Source organism: Macaca mulatta, chromosome 4, assembly GCF_049350105.2.
Source record: "Macaca mulatta isolate MMU2019108-1 chromosome 4, T2T-MMU8v2.0, whole genome shotgun sequence".
Lineage (NCBI taxonomy): Eukaryota > Metazoa > Chordata > Mammalia > Primates > Cercopithecidae > Macaca > Macaca mulatta.
The window spans coordinates 114,427,153-114,442,904 of NC_133409.1; positions in this window are offsets into that span (position 1 = coordinate 114,427,153).

Genomic DNA, 15,752 nt, shown 5'->3' on the forward strand with positions numbered 1-15,752 from the left:
ATACTGTATTAAAACCATCTCCTTGTGAATTAGCTCTTGCCCTTCAGGGCAGATATTGGGTCTTATCGACCTTATTCTCAGTACCAAGCACAGGGTCTGTCATATTAAAAAGTGCTCAACAAACAGCTGTTTAACTGAACTGGTAATTGCATTGACTATATTCGGCTCTAAGAAAAACTAGTGAAACAAGAGATGGTTTCCCCCTATTCTTTTGCAGGAATAAAACCACACAATAAAAGCTCTACCAGACAATTTTCACATGTGAGTCCATCTGTTTTGTGAGTATACTTTGGAGGTGTTTGCTTCGGATCAAATCAGGCTATAAAAAAGAGAATTGAATTGGATCAGTGGTTGCCAGAGTATGGCCTTCTTTAAAGCTAAAGGACAGCTCCAGTTATAGATTTTGTTTCTAAGGATGACATTGGTGCTGCAGTACATTGTAACAGGAATGTATCAGTGTGAGAGCATTTATGATTGTTTTCTTTCCCCCTCAGCATAAAAATAGTTTGTCCCTCTAGGAAAGATAGCCTGACTTTATTAATGAAAGTGAAATTCTTCCTAAGGCCCTAACAGTATATTTAAAATGAATAGAAAGCACCACCAATGACAGATAAGATGAATTTTGCCCAAATTGTCCTGGAGCCATTTCCTACATATTTTGGAGAATATGAAATAAATACATGGTTACTGTATCTTCTGAAAAGATATTGAAGACACATTTCTTTACCATGACTTTCCTATATGTATTTCATTCTATACTTACACATCTTAAAGTTACTGTTCTGAGAAGTGGTTTCAGGTTTTCCCAGTGAGAAGTAAAAATGAGTTCTTAAACCAGAAATAAAACTTTCATGAAGTCACTTTAAGTGTTTATATTGTCCCCCCAGCAACTTGCGATTAGTGGATTACATGTTTAACATTAATATCCATGTTTAAAGAGATCTCTGGTTACCTAACACGATTTCTTTATTCCTTTTAGCAACATAGTTCAATTCTTAAAATACAAGTGTTATTAAAAACACCTCAAATGTTTCCTTGCCTTGCTTTTTTTCTAGATAATTGCATAAACTTGGAAGCACCAAGTAGCTAATACATCTTCCATTTTTACTTCTTGGACTTAGACTGTGTTAATTCCTATGAAGCAAATGCCTTTGATATATATACACTTTGATAATAATTGGTAACATTATCTGACCTTAAAGGTTATTGGTAGAGATGAACATATTATAATGTTTTATTATTTCTAAAAGAAAAAATACATACTAATTTCATAGCTTATAATTTTGCCCATATCAGACATGAAGGTAAGAAAAGCTACACAACTTATAATTTCTGTTTTTTGATAATAGAGGATTATAAAACCTGTTCAGAATTTATTCTCATTCTGTAAGAATGTGCCCTATTCCAACAGACATTTCAGAACACCAATTACTATGCACGCAGTAATTTTGAGATATTATTTATAATTCCTTAAAATGAAACTAAGTTCTTTCTACGCTAACCAGTTTTAAATAAGGATCCATCCGTGAATCCAAGACTAGTACTACACAAAATTGTCAGAAAAAAAAATGGGTCTATTTTTTCAGGGAGGGAGAATCAGTGGTTTACATCAGATTCTAACTGTGATTAACAAAAGGCTAAATTCCACTGAAATAAGTAAAGCCTGCTCGTAGATATTCTTCCTTCTATTCCTTCCTTTCTTTCATTTCTTCCAGTATCTTCTAGATTCAAAATTCACTGGAAAGTACATTGAACTAGAAGTCAAAAAACTCAGGAGCTACTTCCAATTCTATTATTTACTAACCATATGGCTTTGGGCAAATAGCATTTCTCTAAGCTTTCGTTCTCTTATCCTAAAATGTAGATAATAATGCCCTACAGTTCCCTGCCAAATGGGGAGGGTGTAGCCTGAGTTATCAGAAACCAATAGCCGATTCCCCTTTCCTGAATGGAGATAGACATAACAATAAATCAACATAACAATCAGAATGTAAAAGAAGAAATCGCTTTCATAGTTAAGACATTTAAAAATTTCACTCATCAGCTATGTAATGAAAAAGATGTCAAATCAGGAAAGGAAAAAATGTGATTTATTTAGTCAGTGTGGAGGACAGACACCCTGGTTGCCAACCATGCCAGTTCAGAGTGACAGCCCTGGAAGGTTGCTCTTGGATAAAGTCGTTCGTGTCAGCATTCTCACTGACATTCTTTATAAGATACATTTTGCTACCATTACATTAAATTTAACTTATGTTTAAATGATGGGAAAGTTTTTGTCTTAAAAATAGTCACTCCATCTGTATTCTGAAATTATTCTGTTTCATCGCCATTGTTTATTGTGCTATCTCGACCATGCACGGTAGTCCCTTCCATATGGGACACATCGGAGTAGCAATCTTTTTGATGGTTCAAACCTCAAATAAAATAATGTATGCATAAAGATCCCTGAAGTATTTAGTTTAAGTGTTCTTGCACAAAATTCAACACTTTCTGAGTGGTGCTTTTTCTCCCATTTTCTTCCTTCTCTTTCTCTCTCTCACTCATCCTCTCAATAAAAGACAACAACAAAAAATCAATGTAACAATAACTAGCTGTTAGTCTATTTTGTGTGGCTATAAAGGAATACCCAAGATTGGATAATTTATGAAAAAAAGAAGTTTATTTGGCTCGTGGTTATGCGGGCTGTGCAAGCATGGCACCAGCATCTGCTGGGCTTCGGATGAAGCTTCAGGAAGCTTTCACTCATGGAAGAAGGCAAAGGGGGAACAAATATATCCCATGGTGAGAGAGGAGGAGATGCCAGCCTCTTTTAACAACCAGCTCTCACATGAACAAATAGAGCAAGAACTCTCATTCATTACCGTGAGGAAGGCACCAACCCATTCATGAGGGATCCACCTGCATGACCAAAACACCTCCCAGTAGGCCCCCACCCCAACACTGGGGACCACATTTCAACGTGACATTTGGAAGGGAACAAATTTCCAGACTATACCACTAGTGTATAGTGGAACTTACTATCTGCCAACCATTCCACTCAATGCTAATAAACATATTTATTACATTAATGGATTCATGATCAATATATTATTTCATTTAATATTCTTTACAACCCTATGAGGTAGGTACTATTAATAACCCATTTTATAGCCAAGGAACTGAGGCACAGAGAGGCTAAGTCATTCTTGACATAAATGCTAAGTGATGGAGCCAAAATTAAAACTCTAGATATTAGGCCTCTGAGTCTCAGGCATCAAACACAATGTAATGAGTGTGAAATAAGGTTAGGACACTAGCATTCTTTCAGTTGTCAACAAGTATTTACTGAGTGTGTAGAAAGTGGTAGATCCTGTCCTATGGTGCTGGAACTATGAAGGTAAGTAAGATGTAATTCCAGCTCTCAAGAAGCTTCCAGCCTATTTCTGTGCTGTCAAATATGGTAGCCCCAAACTACCACGTGGTTATTTTAATTGAAATTTAAGGAATTTTAATAAATAATTTAATTATTTATAATTTACACTTAAGATAAAATTTATAATAAACTAAACTAAAACAATTTAATTGAATATAATTTAAAGTAAATAAAATTTAAAATTTAGTTTTTGGTCATACTAGCCATATTTTAAGTGCTTAATAGCCACATGTGACTAGTGGCTGCCATAGTAGACAGCACAGATTAGAGCATTTTCATTATTGCAGCATGTTCTATAGGCAGTGCTGGGTGTGCTTGTGTAGGATTGGGCGGGATCAAGTAAACAGGGAACTTATCAGTAGCTTGTTTCAGTGCTATGCAGGGTGACAGGGTGCCTTAGGAGCACAGAAAAGGGGACACCTGACTCAGGCCATAGGACTTAGAAATAGAAATGCTTTTCAGTGCAAGTGAATAGATCTAAGCCAAGATCCAGAAGGTTAAGTCAGAATTAGGCAGACAAAGCAAGGGAATGGATATTTTAGGCAGAGGTAAGATGTTTCTTAGCTATTTTTTAGCATGACTCTTCCAGATCAGATATTTGATACTTAAATACTATTCTCAAAGAATCTGAAATATTAAGGCAAAATACCTGAGAGCCCAGGGTGGAAATGGGTCATGGGATGGGGAGAGGAGACGCCCATCCTTATCCTGATGTTTTATACCCTGCCCTGCAGCAACGCTGAGCTGCCAGCAAACAGGTACAGTCTCCTCCAGCTTTTATCAGGCAGCGCCATTAATCAGAGACTTTCAACTATCATTCCACACCACAGCAATGTGAAATGCTCCAGGCTGTCACCTAGTCCTTTTAGGGTAGTTTCTCTTTATTTTACTTTAGTCCCATTTCTTAAAATGGAGAGACTGTCAGAATGCAGTGACAATTGTGAGAATTTCAAAGGTGCCTTTGCCTACCAAGCCGAGTTTCTAACAGCCTGATGGAGTGGATCATATCACTCATTATTTTCATGAGGAAGAATGCTGTCGTGTGGCGATTTACAGAAAAGGTTATTGAATATTGAGGTAATAATCTTGTAACTTTTCCTCCACATTTCAAGGGCATTAGTTGGAAGCTATCATTAATATGGTAAAATCATAGATATTAACAAGGATTTAATAAGCTATACACACACACAAAATCCATTCTCAAAGGAATACATTCAGAAGAATATTATTCATTAATTCATTGGCAAGGATTACATGAATTCTAAAAGGAATTAAAACTGAATAACTTATGAGACTAAGTAGGAAGATACACAGTTTTCACTTTTAGGTCATCAATTTTCATTTTTCTGAGTTGAATAAGACTGAGGGGATTTTTGACTGAAAATAAACTTGGACATACAGGTTCGTCTTAACCTAAATTGGCCCCATGTTTTCTTTAATCTTTATTTACCTAGAAAGGCCCATGACTCTTTTTTCAGATTAGATTCAGGTTTTTTCTTCTTACATAAAAAGACAACAGGAGAGGGAAGGCAGGGATAATTTCTGGGATCAAATATTTAAATTTTATTGTCTCCTGAAATGTTTTTATTTCATAAATAGCCTCAGTGTATGCCTCTCTAGTTATTGTTTCAGCCTACTGTTCTATAAACTAGAAATAACCTCAACCATAAAACTCATTATATTTATTATTATTTATCATTTTAATGCATTATTTAGCAAACACATTCCACTTGCTAAATTTTTGTAGTACACAGAACAGTATCCTATTTATCACCCTGGATCCACACAAGAGCCCTTTAACATAGGCGAAACAATTAACATTGCTGCTGTTTTAGCAAAGAGAAAGAATGCGTGTCTCAGATAGGCTAAAATGGTGACCCAAGATCATGGAACTGGTCCTCAATTACAGTCTCAAGATTCAGTGCTCTTTTCACTTTGAGCCAATAAATCTGGGGAAATAGAACTGCAGCTAAACTAATAACTGTCATTCAAGGTCAATCTGTTCATCTTAATTAACACAGGCTGAGCAGGCACAATCATTGATGGGTTCCTCTCCTTGAAGTTACATTACTGGCCTAGTTGGTTGTGATAGTGATTGGAAAAACAGAAACTAGCTCTAATGAGAAATATGTAACCTGGGTACAAATGAGTGGTGGCTCTGGAAACTCCATGAAAGGCACGTCCCCTGCAATGGAAAGCATGAGAAGGGAATGCTGGGGTGGTAAGGAGCATTGTAAGCCTGGAAAAGCAGCAGCACACATTTCTGATACTATTCCAAGGCTCTCATTCTTCTACTACAAGAGGAGGCATTGGTGACTCTATTGATTAAGAGAAGAGCACAATGAAGCTGTAAAATGCCCTAGAAATAATTTCTTTCAACCTCTTAATGAAGAAAGAAATGGATTTAAACAGGTTCTGCACCAGTCCAGTGTCCCACAGCTTGACAAAGTCAGGACTAGAACGAATATCCTCTAACTGCAAGTGCAAGGCTTTTTAACAGAGACTTTAATTCAGCATTAACCAAACTGTTCCATACAGCTTGAATATCCTGTGAGATGTGAACAGATACTTCTATAAATAAAGGAAACAAATAAATAAAGAAGGTTAGGCTTCCACATGCAAATAAGTTTGGAAAATGCAGAGTTAATCACTATTTTAAAACTTTATTTACTGCAAAAATTCTCAGAGCCTTTACATGATAATATGCACGATGTATTTTTAAGGGCAGCAGATATATTATGTGTGATTTCCCCAATTTCTTTTTTACCATGGAACCTTTCTTTGAGGAAAATCCTACTACTATTTATATCACAGGATATTACATTTCCACAGAGTATAGTTTGGGAAAAGTAGGTCTAATGTTATGAGATGTTCTCAATGGAATTTCAGAGTTGATTTGAGTGAGTTTTCATGTTTTTTTTTTTCAAATGTTTGAAAATAGGGAATAAAAAGAAATAGTTTCAGCTTCTGGCAGCACAACTCTCTTTCTACAAAGCTAGAAAATAATTTTATTAAATGTCTAGGCTAATAGAAAGTAAGAACAGTCTTCAAGGGAGTCCTCCACTTCTAAAAAATACCATGAGCTAAAACCTGAGCACTGAGTCATAAGCACATGCTCGTGCGTGCACACACACACACACACTCCTAGGAGAAAGGAAGGCAGGGATGCCCTAAAGAAAGAGGCTGATATCAGCACGACACTCAAGAGACTAAGCCTTGACACAGAGGCAATAAGGACAAGCTGAACCTGAGGCTGAATTAAACTGAATTAAATTTCAGACCCAGTGAAGATGGTAAACGGTAGCATATTCTGGCATCTAGCAGAAGCAAAAGTAAATTTTCAAAAAAGAAAAATATCTTCAATATAAGTCTTAGAATCAGCGCAGGTTTGGATAGACCAGTTGTGGGCTCAAATCGGAATCGCTGAACATAAGGAAACAAATAAGCATGAATGAAAGGCAGCAAGGAAAAAAAAAGATTCAGGTCTCCAAGAATTTCATATACAATAATTATAAGAAAAATATTATAAAAATAATTATGTAAGCAACTTTTTTAAAGAAAACATGAAAGAATGGACTTCTACTTCCAGGAAGACAGAGTAGGACGTACTTTTCCTTATTATTTTCACGAAGCACAACTAAAACCCCAAGCCGTTATAAAACAAACATAAGAAGCCTATAAAAGGTAGGGAAAAGAAAGCAAACCAGCTAAAAATCACAGGACCCAAGAAACAATAAGCCCCATGTGGTTTTTTTTGCTTCATTTATTCCAGGCTTTGAGCTAACGAATCCAGCAACCCAAAAACACCAGTGGGTACAGAGAAGAAAAAAGTTTCAACAAAAGTTTGCTTTCTGTAGCCAATAGACCAGTAAAGGAGCAACCTATCAAGACAGAAAACTTCTAGATGATCACTACCGTATCCCTGCCAAACACCATAGGAAAACAGTGTGGCCTCATACCCAACCACACCAACAAAGGACAAGTAGGGAACCTAGACTTCTACCTTCCAGTGCTTTTATGAGTGCGCCAAACACTCCTTCCAGAGTGATGTTAGAGATGACCAAGTATGGAAACAGGCTTTCATCCCCATTAGCCAATAATTTCCTTACCCATGGTACTAGTGGAAACCACATATCATCTTAGACTTCTATCCTCACCCAGCAGTATCAAGATGCCATCCTGAATCCCCACTGAAATGGTGTCAGAATAGGCCTAGTGGAGAATTAAGATTTTTTCACTGTCACAGTGGTGATGGGGCCACAGCCACTGTGGTGTTAGTGGAGATCATGTGAGGAGCCAGAACTACCACTCACTCCTAGCGGTAATGAGAAGCTTCACTATTGGTGTCAAAGGAAACTGAGAGGGAAACCTGGACTTTTATTTCTACATGTTATTAACAAATAAGCATCCCTCCCTTTCCCTACTGGAGTAGTATTAGAGAGGAAAAATTACATCTTACTTATATGGGAGAAACAAGTAGAATGACAGCAGATTTCTTATGAGAAATCATAGAAGCCAGAAGAAAGTAGCACAATGTTTTTTCGATTGCTGAAAGGAACTGTCAACTGAGAATCCTAACTAGCAAAAACATACTTCAGTAATGGAGAGAAAATCAAGACATTCTTAAATGAAGGAAATGAAGAAAAATTAAGAAAATCTGTTGCCAGCAGACCTACCCCATATGAAAAGCTAATTAAAATTCACTGTGGATGGGCACGGTGGTTCATGCCTATAATCCCAGCATTTTGTGAGGCCGAGGTGGGTAGATCACCTGAGGTCAAGAGTTCGAGACCAGTCTGGCCAACATGGCAAAACCCCATCTCTACTAAAAATACAAAAATTAGCCAGGTGTGGTGGCACATGCCTGTAGTCCCAGCTACTCAGGAGACTGAGGTAGGAGAATCCTTTGAACCCAGGAGGCAGAGATTGCAGGGAGCTGAGACTGCGCCACTGCACTCCAGCCTGGGTGACAGAGCAAGATACCATCTCAAAAAAAAAAAATTTTTTTTTTAATTCACTGAACAGAAAGAAGACAGTAAAAGAAGGAAACTTGAAATATCAGAAAGGAAGAAAGAACACAGTTGGCAAAAAATATGGATAAATACTATTGACTTTCTTTCTCCTAAGTTTTTAAAAGTTATATTTCACAAAAAATAATATATGGTGTCATTCTAAATGTATATATAGAAAACATTTAAAACAATTATAAATAGAGTGGGGTAAAAGGACATAAAAGGAAGTAATTTTCTATATTTCATTTAAACTGGTAAAATTATGACACCAATAGACAGTGACAATTCTGTATATAAAATGTAATACTTAGAGCAACCACTAAAAAAGTTATATAAAAAGATATGCTCAAAAGCTCTACAGAAACATCAAAATGGAATTATAAGTAATGTTCAAATATCCCATAGGAAGGTGTAAAAAAGAAAGTAGAAAAGTTAAGAGCAGAGAAAACAAATAGAAAACAAAAAATAAGATGACAAACTTAAGTCCTAATTTATGAAAAATGATAGGAAATATAAATGGCCTAAATACATAAATTAGAATAGAGATTAGCAGAGCAAATTTAAATCCACCAAAAGACATAAAAATCTTAAATATCTGTATGCCAAACAAAAAAGCTAAAAAAAAATGTGAAGCAAAAACTGATAGAACTAAAGGAGAAATGTATAATCCTCAATTATAGTAGAAGACTCCAACACAGCTCTCAACACTTAATAAGACAATTAGATAGAAATCAGCAAGAACATAAAAGAACTCAACATTAGCATCCAACACAACCTAATTGGTATTTATAGAATATTCCACCCACCAACAACTGAATACACATTACTTTCAAGTTTCCACAGAACATATACAAAGTAGACAATATCTGGGTCATAAAAATACCTTAAAAATTTTAAAATAATAATATTGAAACTTATACACTGTGTTCTCCAACCACAACATAATCAACCTAGAAATTAATAACAAAAAAATAAGAAAATCTCCAAACACTTGGAAACCCAACAATACATTTTTAAATAGGCTGTATGTCAAAGAAGATGTCTCAAGGAATTTTTTAAAAAATATACATTGACTGAATGAAAATAAACATAAAATACTTCAAAATTTGTTGGACATGACTAAAACAGTGAAGAAAGGGAAATTAATAGCTCTGAATACATAGAATGGAAAAGAAAAAAACATGTAAGGTCCCACCTCAAAAACCTAGATAAACAGAAAACAAAATAAACCCAAGGCAAGCAGAAGGAAGAAGGTGATAAAGATAAGAGCAGGAATCACTGAAGTAAAACAGAAAACCATTAGAAAATGTAAATAAATCAACGAGCTTGTTCCTTGAAAAGATCAATAAAATTGACAAATCTGTAGCAAAACTGACAAATAAAAAAAGAGAAAAGATACAACCTTATGTTTATACAGAAACCTGTACATATATGTTATTAGCATATTTATTTGTGATAACCAAACCTGGAATCAGTCCAGATATTCAGCAACAGGTGAATGGTTAAAAAAAACTGTGGTATATCCATTCATGCAATACTCCTTGGCAGTGAAAAGGAATGAACTACTGATACACAGCAACCTGGATGAATTTCCAGCAAATTATGAAGTGAAAAGGTCAATCTCACATGTTATGGAATATATGATTCCATTTATGTAGCATTCTTGAAAGTGACAAAAATATTGATTTCCAGGAGTCAAAGCCAGGAGGACATGGTAGGGAACTGGTTGTGGCTATAAAAAGGTAACATGAGGGAACCTTGTGATGATGGAAATGTTCTATATATTAGTTGCATCAATGTCAATATCCTGGGTATAATATTGTCCCATAGTTTGGCAAGGTATTATCATTGTATAATATCTTGTATTATTTCTTACAACTGCATGTGAATCTATAATTGTCAAAAAATGACAATTTAATTAAAGCATATAGTAAATAGGTAAAAGAATAAAATTAAAAAAGACTACAAAAATGGTCAAAAATATTTTATTTTATTTTATTTTCTTCAACTTCTATTTTAAGTTCAGAGATATATGTGCAGGATGTGCAGGGCTTTACATATTCCTGGGGCCAGAGTATGTAAAACTCCTGGGTCTCCACGTGTGCCTGAGTGACTGCTCTGCAGAGACTCCACACAAGTCTGTGTATCAGATCCAAGGCCCTGGTGATGTGGGCTCACGATGTCATCTCCGGATCCATGGGTCACAAAGGTCTGTGGGAGATGTGTGGTTTCCCAGGCGGGTCACACAATCACTCACCGCTTCCCTTGGCTGGGGGTGGGGGTTCATTTGGCTCTGTGTGGCTACCAGGTAGGCCAACCTCCACCAACCCCGCTCCTGCTTTCCTTGGTTCTGTGTAGGTCAAGTTGTTTGCTTAGTCAGTCCCAATGTGAGAACCTAGATATTTCAGTTGAAGGTGCTGAATTCACTGATCCCTTTTCATTCCTCTCTATGAGTGCTGCAGACCACAGCTGCTTCTGATCAGTCATCTTGTTTGTCCAAAAAATATATTTAAATTAGATGAGGCCAACTGGTGGCTCACACTTGTAATCACAGCACTTTGAGAGGCCAAGGCAGGCAGATCGCTTGAGCCCAGGAGTTTGAGACCAGCCTGAGAAACATGGTGAAACCTTCTCTCTATAAAAAACACAAAAATTAGCTGGGCATGGTGGTACATGCCCATGTTTCAGCTACTCAGGAAGCTAAGGATTACTTGAGCCTGGGAGGTTGAGGATGCAGTGAGCCAAGATCATGCCACTGCACTGCAACTTGGGTGACAGAGCGAGTTCCTGTCTCAAAAGAAATCAAATCAAATTAAATTGGAAGTTTTAACATCTTTTGCTTCCTCTTTAATCACCGAAATTCCTCTATCTAAGGAATAAGACACAAAAATTGCTGCTCTAACTTTGTCTAGGGGGAGAAAAAGGCCAAGAAGCTAAGCTACCTCTCTACCGAAACTCACAGAACTGGCTCTCCTCCTTATAGTTCTAGTGCAGACAATTGTTGCAAATCTAACAGCAAAAGGCTTCTGCCAGTCCTCTCGGTACTAATCCTTTAAGTTCAGTTTTTGATAAATTATGTCAATTGGAATCGGTCTAAATAGCTTCCTAGGGTTGCTGGCAACATGTGGGACTTCTTACACCTCTTGCAGTCTGGAGCCACAAAGAACAATTTCTAAAAAATCTTTAGTATGCTCTCTAGGATTAGGAGGAATCCGAAAATTCCCAGATCTGCGATGCCATCAGCAGCAGAGGTAATTTACTAGGAAAACAAGCTCAAGCCGCAGAGGCAAAGGTTGATTTTCAGGTTGGCTTCCTTACCTGTCATCTTCCTCTTGACGCGCAAACATTTTTAAATGTCCAAGGGGTGATTCAGCAAGTTACAAAGACAAGAAGCCCTAGGGAGGAAAATATAGTTTTCTTCACAACCTGGTCAACCTTCTCTATTACATATTTCCTTTAAGCACAGTAATCGCTTTTGTTTTCACATTACCAACTCCCCTCATTGCTCCTTCCTATATCTTTTTAAATCAAGTCTCTAGAATTTTACAAATGAAAACCTAACCAAATCCCCTATTGTTACTGTTATGAGTGACACCTGTCATACATTGGAGCCAACATCCCCTCTTTTCTCTGGTGCAGCAGACAGACATTTGATGTCAAATACAACAGGATAAAATGGAAAGTACATGGAAGAAGAAACATATATGTTGTTCCTAGCTGACACTACAATGTAAAAAGGTAGGGACTGAATCACTTGATTGTCTTAATTATACTCACGTTTTTCCAGATAGCACTTGGCACAGGCTTCAATATGTTATGCAGAGAAGTTTAAAATTTAAGTTCGTGGGGTAAAATCATATGGTTTAGAATGCTTTGCTTTCAGAATAGAAGTGTCTATATATAAAGCAACCTCTTTTTTTCCAAAAGAAACACTATGAAAAGAAGAGAGCATCTTTTATTTTTTTTAACATTTCAGTAGCATATTAGCAAGCAAAGTAGAAGTGAGTTTTATCAGATAAATAATAAATAACTTTTGTTTGGATTAGAACCTCTTGAAAATGCCCTCACTAGAAGTCAGTAGTTTCTGTTTGGGTGTAGTCTCTTGTGGAAAGTTTAATATTTGTTCAAGGAGTCACCAAAGAACATTAACAGGTCCAGGACTCATTAGTTGTGTAACCATATATTAGCTATGTAATCAGCCCCATGACTGGGCAAATCACTTTTCCTCTCTATTGCAATTTCCAATTGAGTAATACCTGTCCCTACCTACTTCTTGAGGATTATGATCAAACAGGCTCTATTTTATATTGCTAATACTGAATTTCACATTCCATTCCATTCCATTCTAATCCACTCCACAATATGAAGTAATTAGTTTATGACCCAACTCAAAATGCTATGAGAAAAAAATGCTTATTTCTTAAGCTCAGTGTTTGATAAATTATGTCTACTTGAAATAAAATCATGGTAGTAAAGGTTTCAATTAGAAATAATCTCTTCAACTCTAAACAGATTGCAAGGAAATGTGATATGTGGGCAGAATGTGCAGAGATAAATGACTAATGGGGGAAAAGTCATTTATCAGTTGATTCCTAGGAACTTGGATTTAGAAAATACCTTAAAGAACATTTGGTCCAATGAAAGAATTTGTCTCCAGCAGCCAGAATACATGGTTTTCTCATGGGTTAATGAATACTTCATTTGATTAGTCTAAGACTGTGTTAGGCAGTTCTTTCATCCCTGGACAGCTTTCTTAGAATTGTCTTTTTTTTTTTTTTTTTTTTTCTGGTGAAGCAGTTTCCTTACTTCTAATTAACAAACTTAGATCTTAATTCTGCCTTTGGTGTAAGGCAGAAACAATCTTCTCCCTTTCCCGCCTGATAGCCCTGCCCAGTATTTGTAGACAGTCAGTCTGGCTTCCCTAGTCTTCTTGGTTGCCAGTTAAATAACCCTTATGTGAAAGTGCTGGCATATCCAGTCTGTTTATAACAAAATCAACCTAACCATAATATGCTGCTTTGAAAATACCCCACCAAGAGTCAGAATACAATTTCAGGAAAACCATATTATTGGGTGTCTGAAAGTTTGGAGTTGGGTGTTGGCCCTAACACTTTCTAAATGTGTAACCTTGGGGAAGTCCTCTAACATCTAGCTGCTTGTACTACCCTTGTAATGTTTTGTTATTGTGTTAGTCCATTTCATACTGCTCTGAAGAAATACTTGAGACTGGGTAATTTATAAAGAAAAAGAGGTTTAATGGACACACAGTTCCACATGGCTGGAGAGGCCTCAAAATCATGGCAGAAGGTAAAGGAGGAGCAAAGGTATGTCTTACATAGTGGCAGGCAAGAGAGCATGCGCAGGGGATCTGCCCTTTGTAAACCATCAGATGTCATGAGACTTATTCACTATCATGAGAACAGCACAGGAAAAAAACAACTCCCATGATTCAGTTACCTCCCACCGTGGGGATTATGAGAGCTACAATTCAAGATGAGATTTGGGTGTGGACACAGCCAAGCCATTTCAGTTATCAAAGTTAAGCTAATTTTATCAAATGAGTTGGCTAGTATTCCCTTTTTTCTATAATCTGGAGGGATTTGTGTAAGAAGTGTGTTTTAACTGACAAAGAAAGTAAAGTTCCATAAAGCAACAAATAGCATTTTAATAAGTTTCTGATAAGAGAAGATCTCTTTCTAACTCACATTTATTCTGATATTAATTAAGAATTATAAATTGTATCTCTATTCTAGTTTGAGTATTATAAGACCTTTTTAGGCACAGGGAAATTACAAGATACTTATCTGGGAATTTCAATGAAAAGAGCTAAGCTGTAAGAACAGAGTTTTCCAGCACTTCTAACCATCATCCAATTTCAGGTAATTGGATATGCACACATATACATAAAAATGCAACAAAAATTATATAATATATACTTTTGCAATGCGCAATGATATTTTGGATTCTAGTCTGGTCTATATCTTTGTAGAAACATTCTGGTTGTGACTGACATAGTTGATTTCATGTCCCATTAATGTGTCACCAAATATAGCTTTAAAACTCTACTTTAAGGGTCTTGGGATTTGCTTCAGACCATGATATTAATTCTCTATATGACCCAAGTTATTTAATTCCTCCATGTCTCAATTTCCTATAAAATTCCACTAAGCTTATATTTTTACTGAAAGTATAATATGATACACATGTGTTAAGATTATTTTGAAGAAGACAAAAAAAACTTTTAAAAGTAAAAAGGTTGAATTCAGGGATTATTATCAGAGTCATAACTGCTCCAGCAACCAAACTTTATATCATAATACAGAAGTGTGGAGTTGGGAAGCAATTTTACATAATGAGTTTTAAGGTTTATGTAAAACATGCAACTACCATATGAACCAGCAATTGAACTCTTGGGCATTTATTTCAGAGAAATAAAAACTTCTGTTCACATACAAACCTGTATGTGAATGTTCATAAAAGCTTTATTTGTCATAGCCTAAAACTGGATCGGCCCAGATGTCCTTCAATAGGTGAATGGTTAAACAAATTGATACATCTATACCATGGGATTACTTAGCAATAAAAAGGAACTATTAATACATGTAGCCACTAAGATGAATCTCCAGAGAGTAATGTTGAGTTATGTTTTTAAAGCCAATCTCCAAAAGTTACATACTGTAGGCTTCCATTTATGTAATATTTTTGAAATGACAAAAATTTAGAAATGGAGGAGAGATGAGCTGTTGCCAAGGGTTAGGATCAGGGCAGGGCTGGAGGAATGGAGTGAGTGTGGTTATAAAAAGGAGACAGGACAGGTGCTTTTGGTGATGGAGCTGTTGTGTACTGTGACTCTGATGGTTAGTACAAGAGTCTTCACATTTGATAAACTTGAATAGAACTAAACACACACGTGCATCAACATGAGTATACAAAAAACTGGGGAAACTTGAATAAGACAGGTGGGTTGATTCAATGTCAATAATCTGCTTGTGTTATTGGACTATAGCACTGACAGATGCTACCAATGGTGGAAACTGCATGAAGGATATATGGGAGCTCCGTGTATTATTGCTTACAACTAGATGTGAATCTATAATTATCTCAATAAAAACTCAATTAAAAATAGATATTCAGAAGTTGTAGTACTCTCCTATATACATACTGTCCTCTGCGTGTGTGTGTGCGCGCACACACACATACACACACAAACAAAACCTCTTCAGATCGGGGACACACTCCCCAGATGATCTCTCTAAAGACCCAAGGTTAAGAATTCCTGTCTCTCCTTATGCGACCTCCACCTCAACCCTTGTAGACATGGTGGCCTG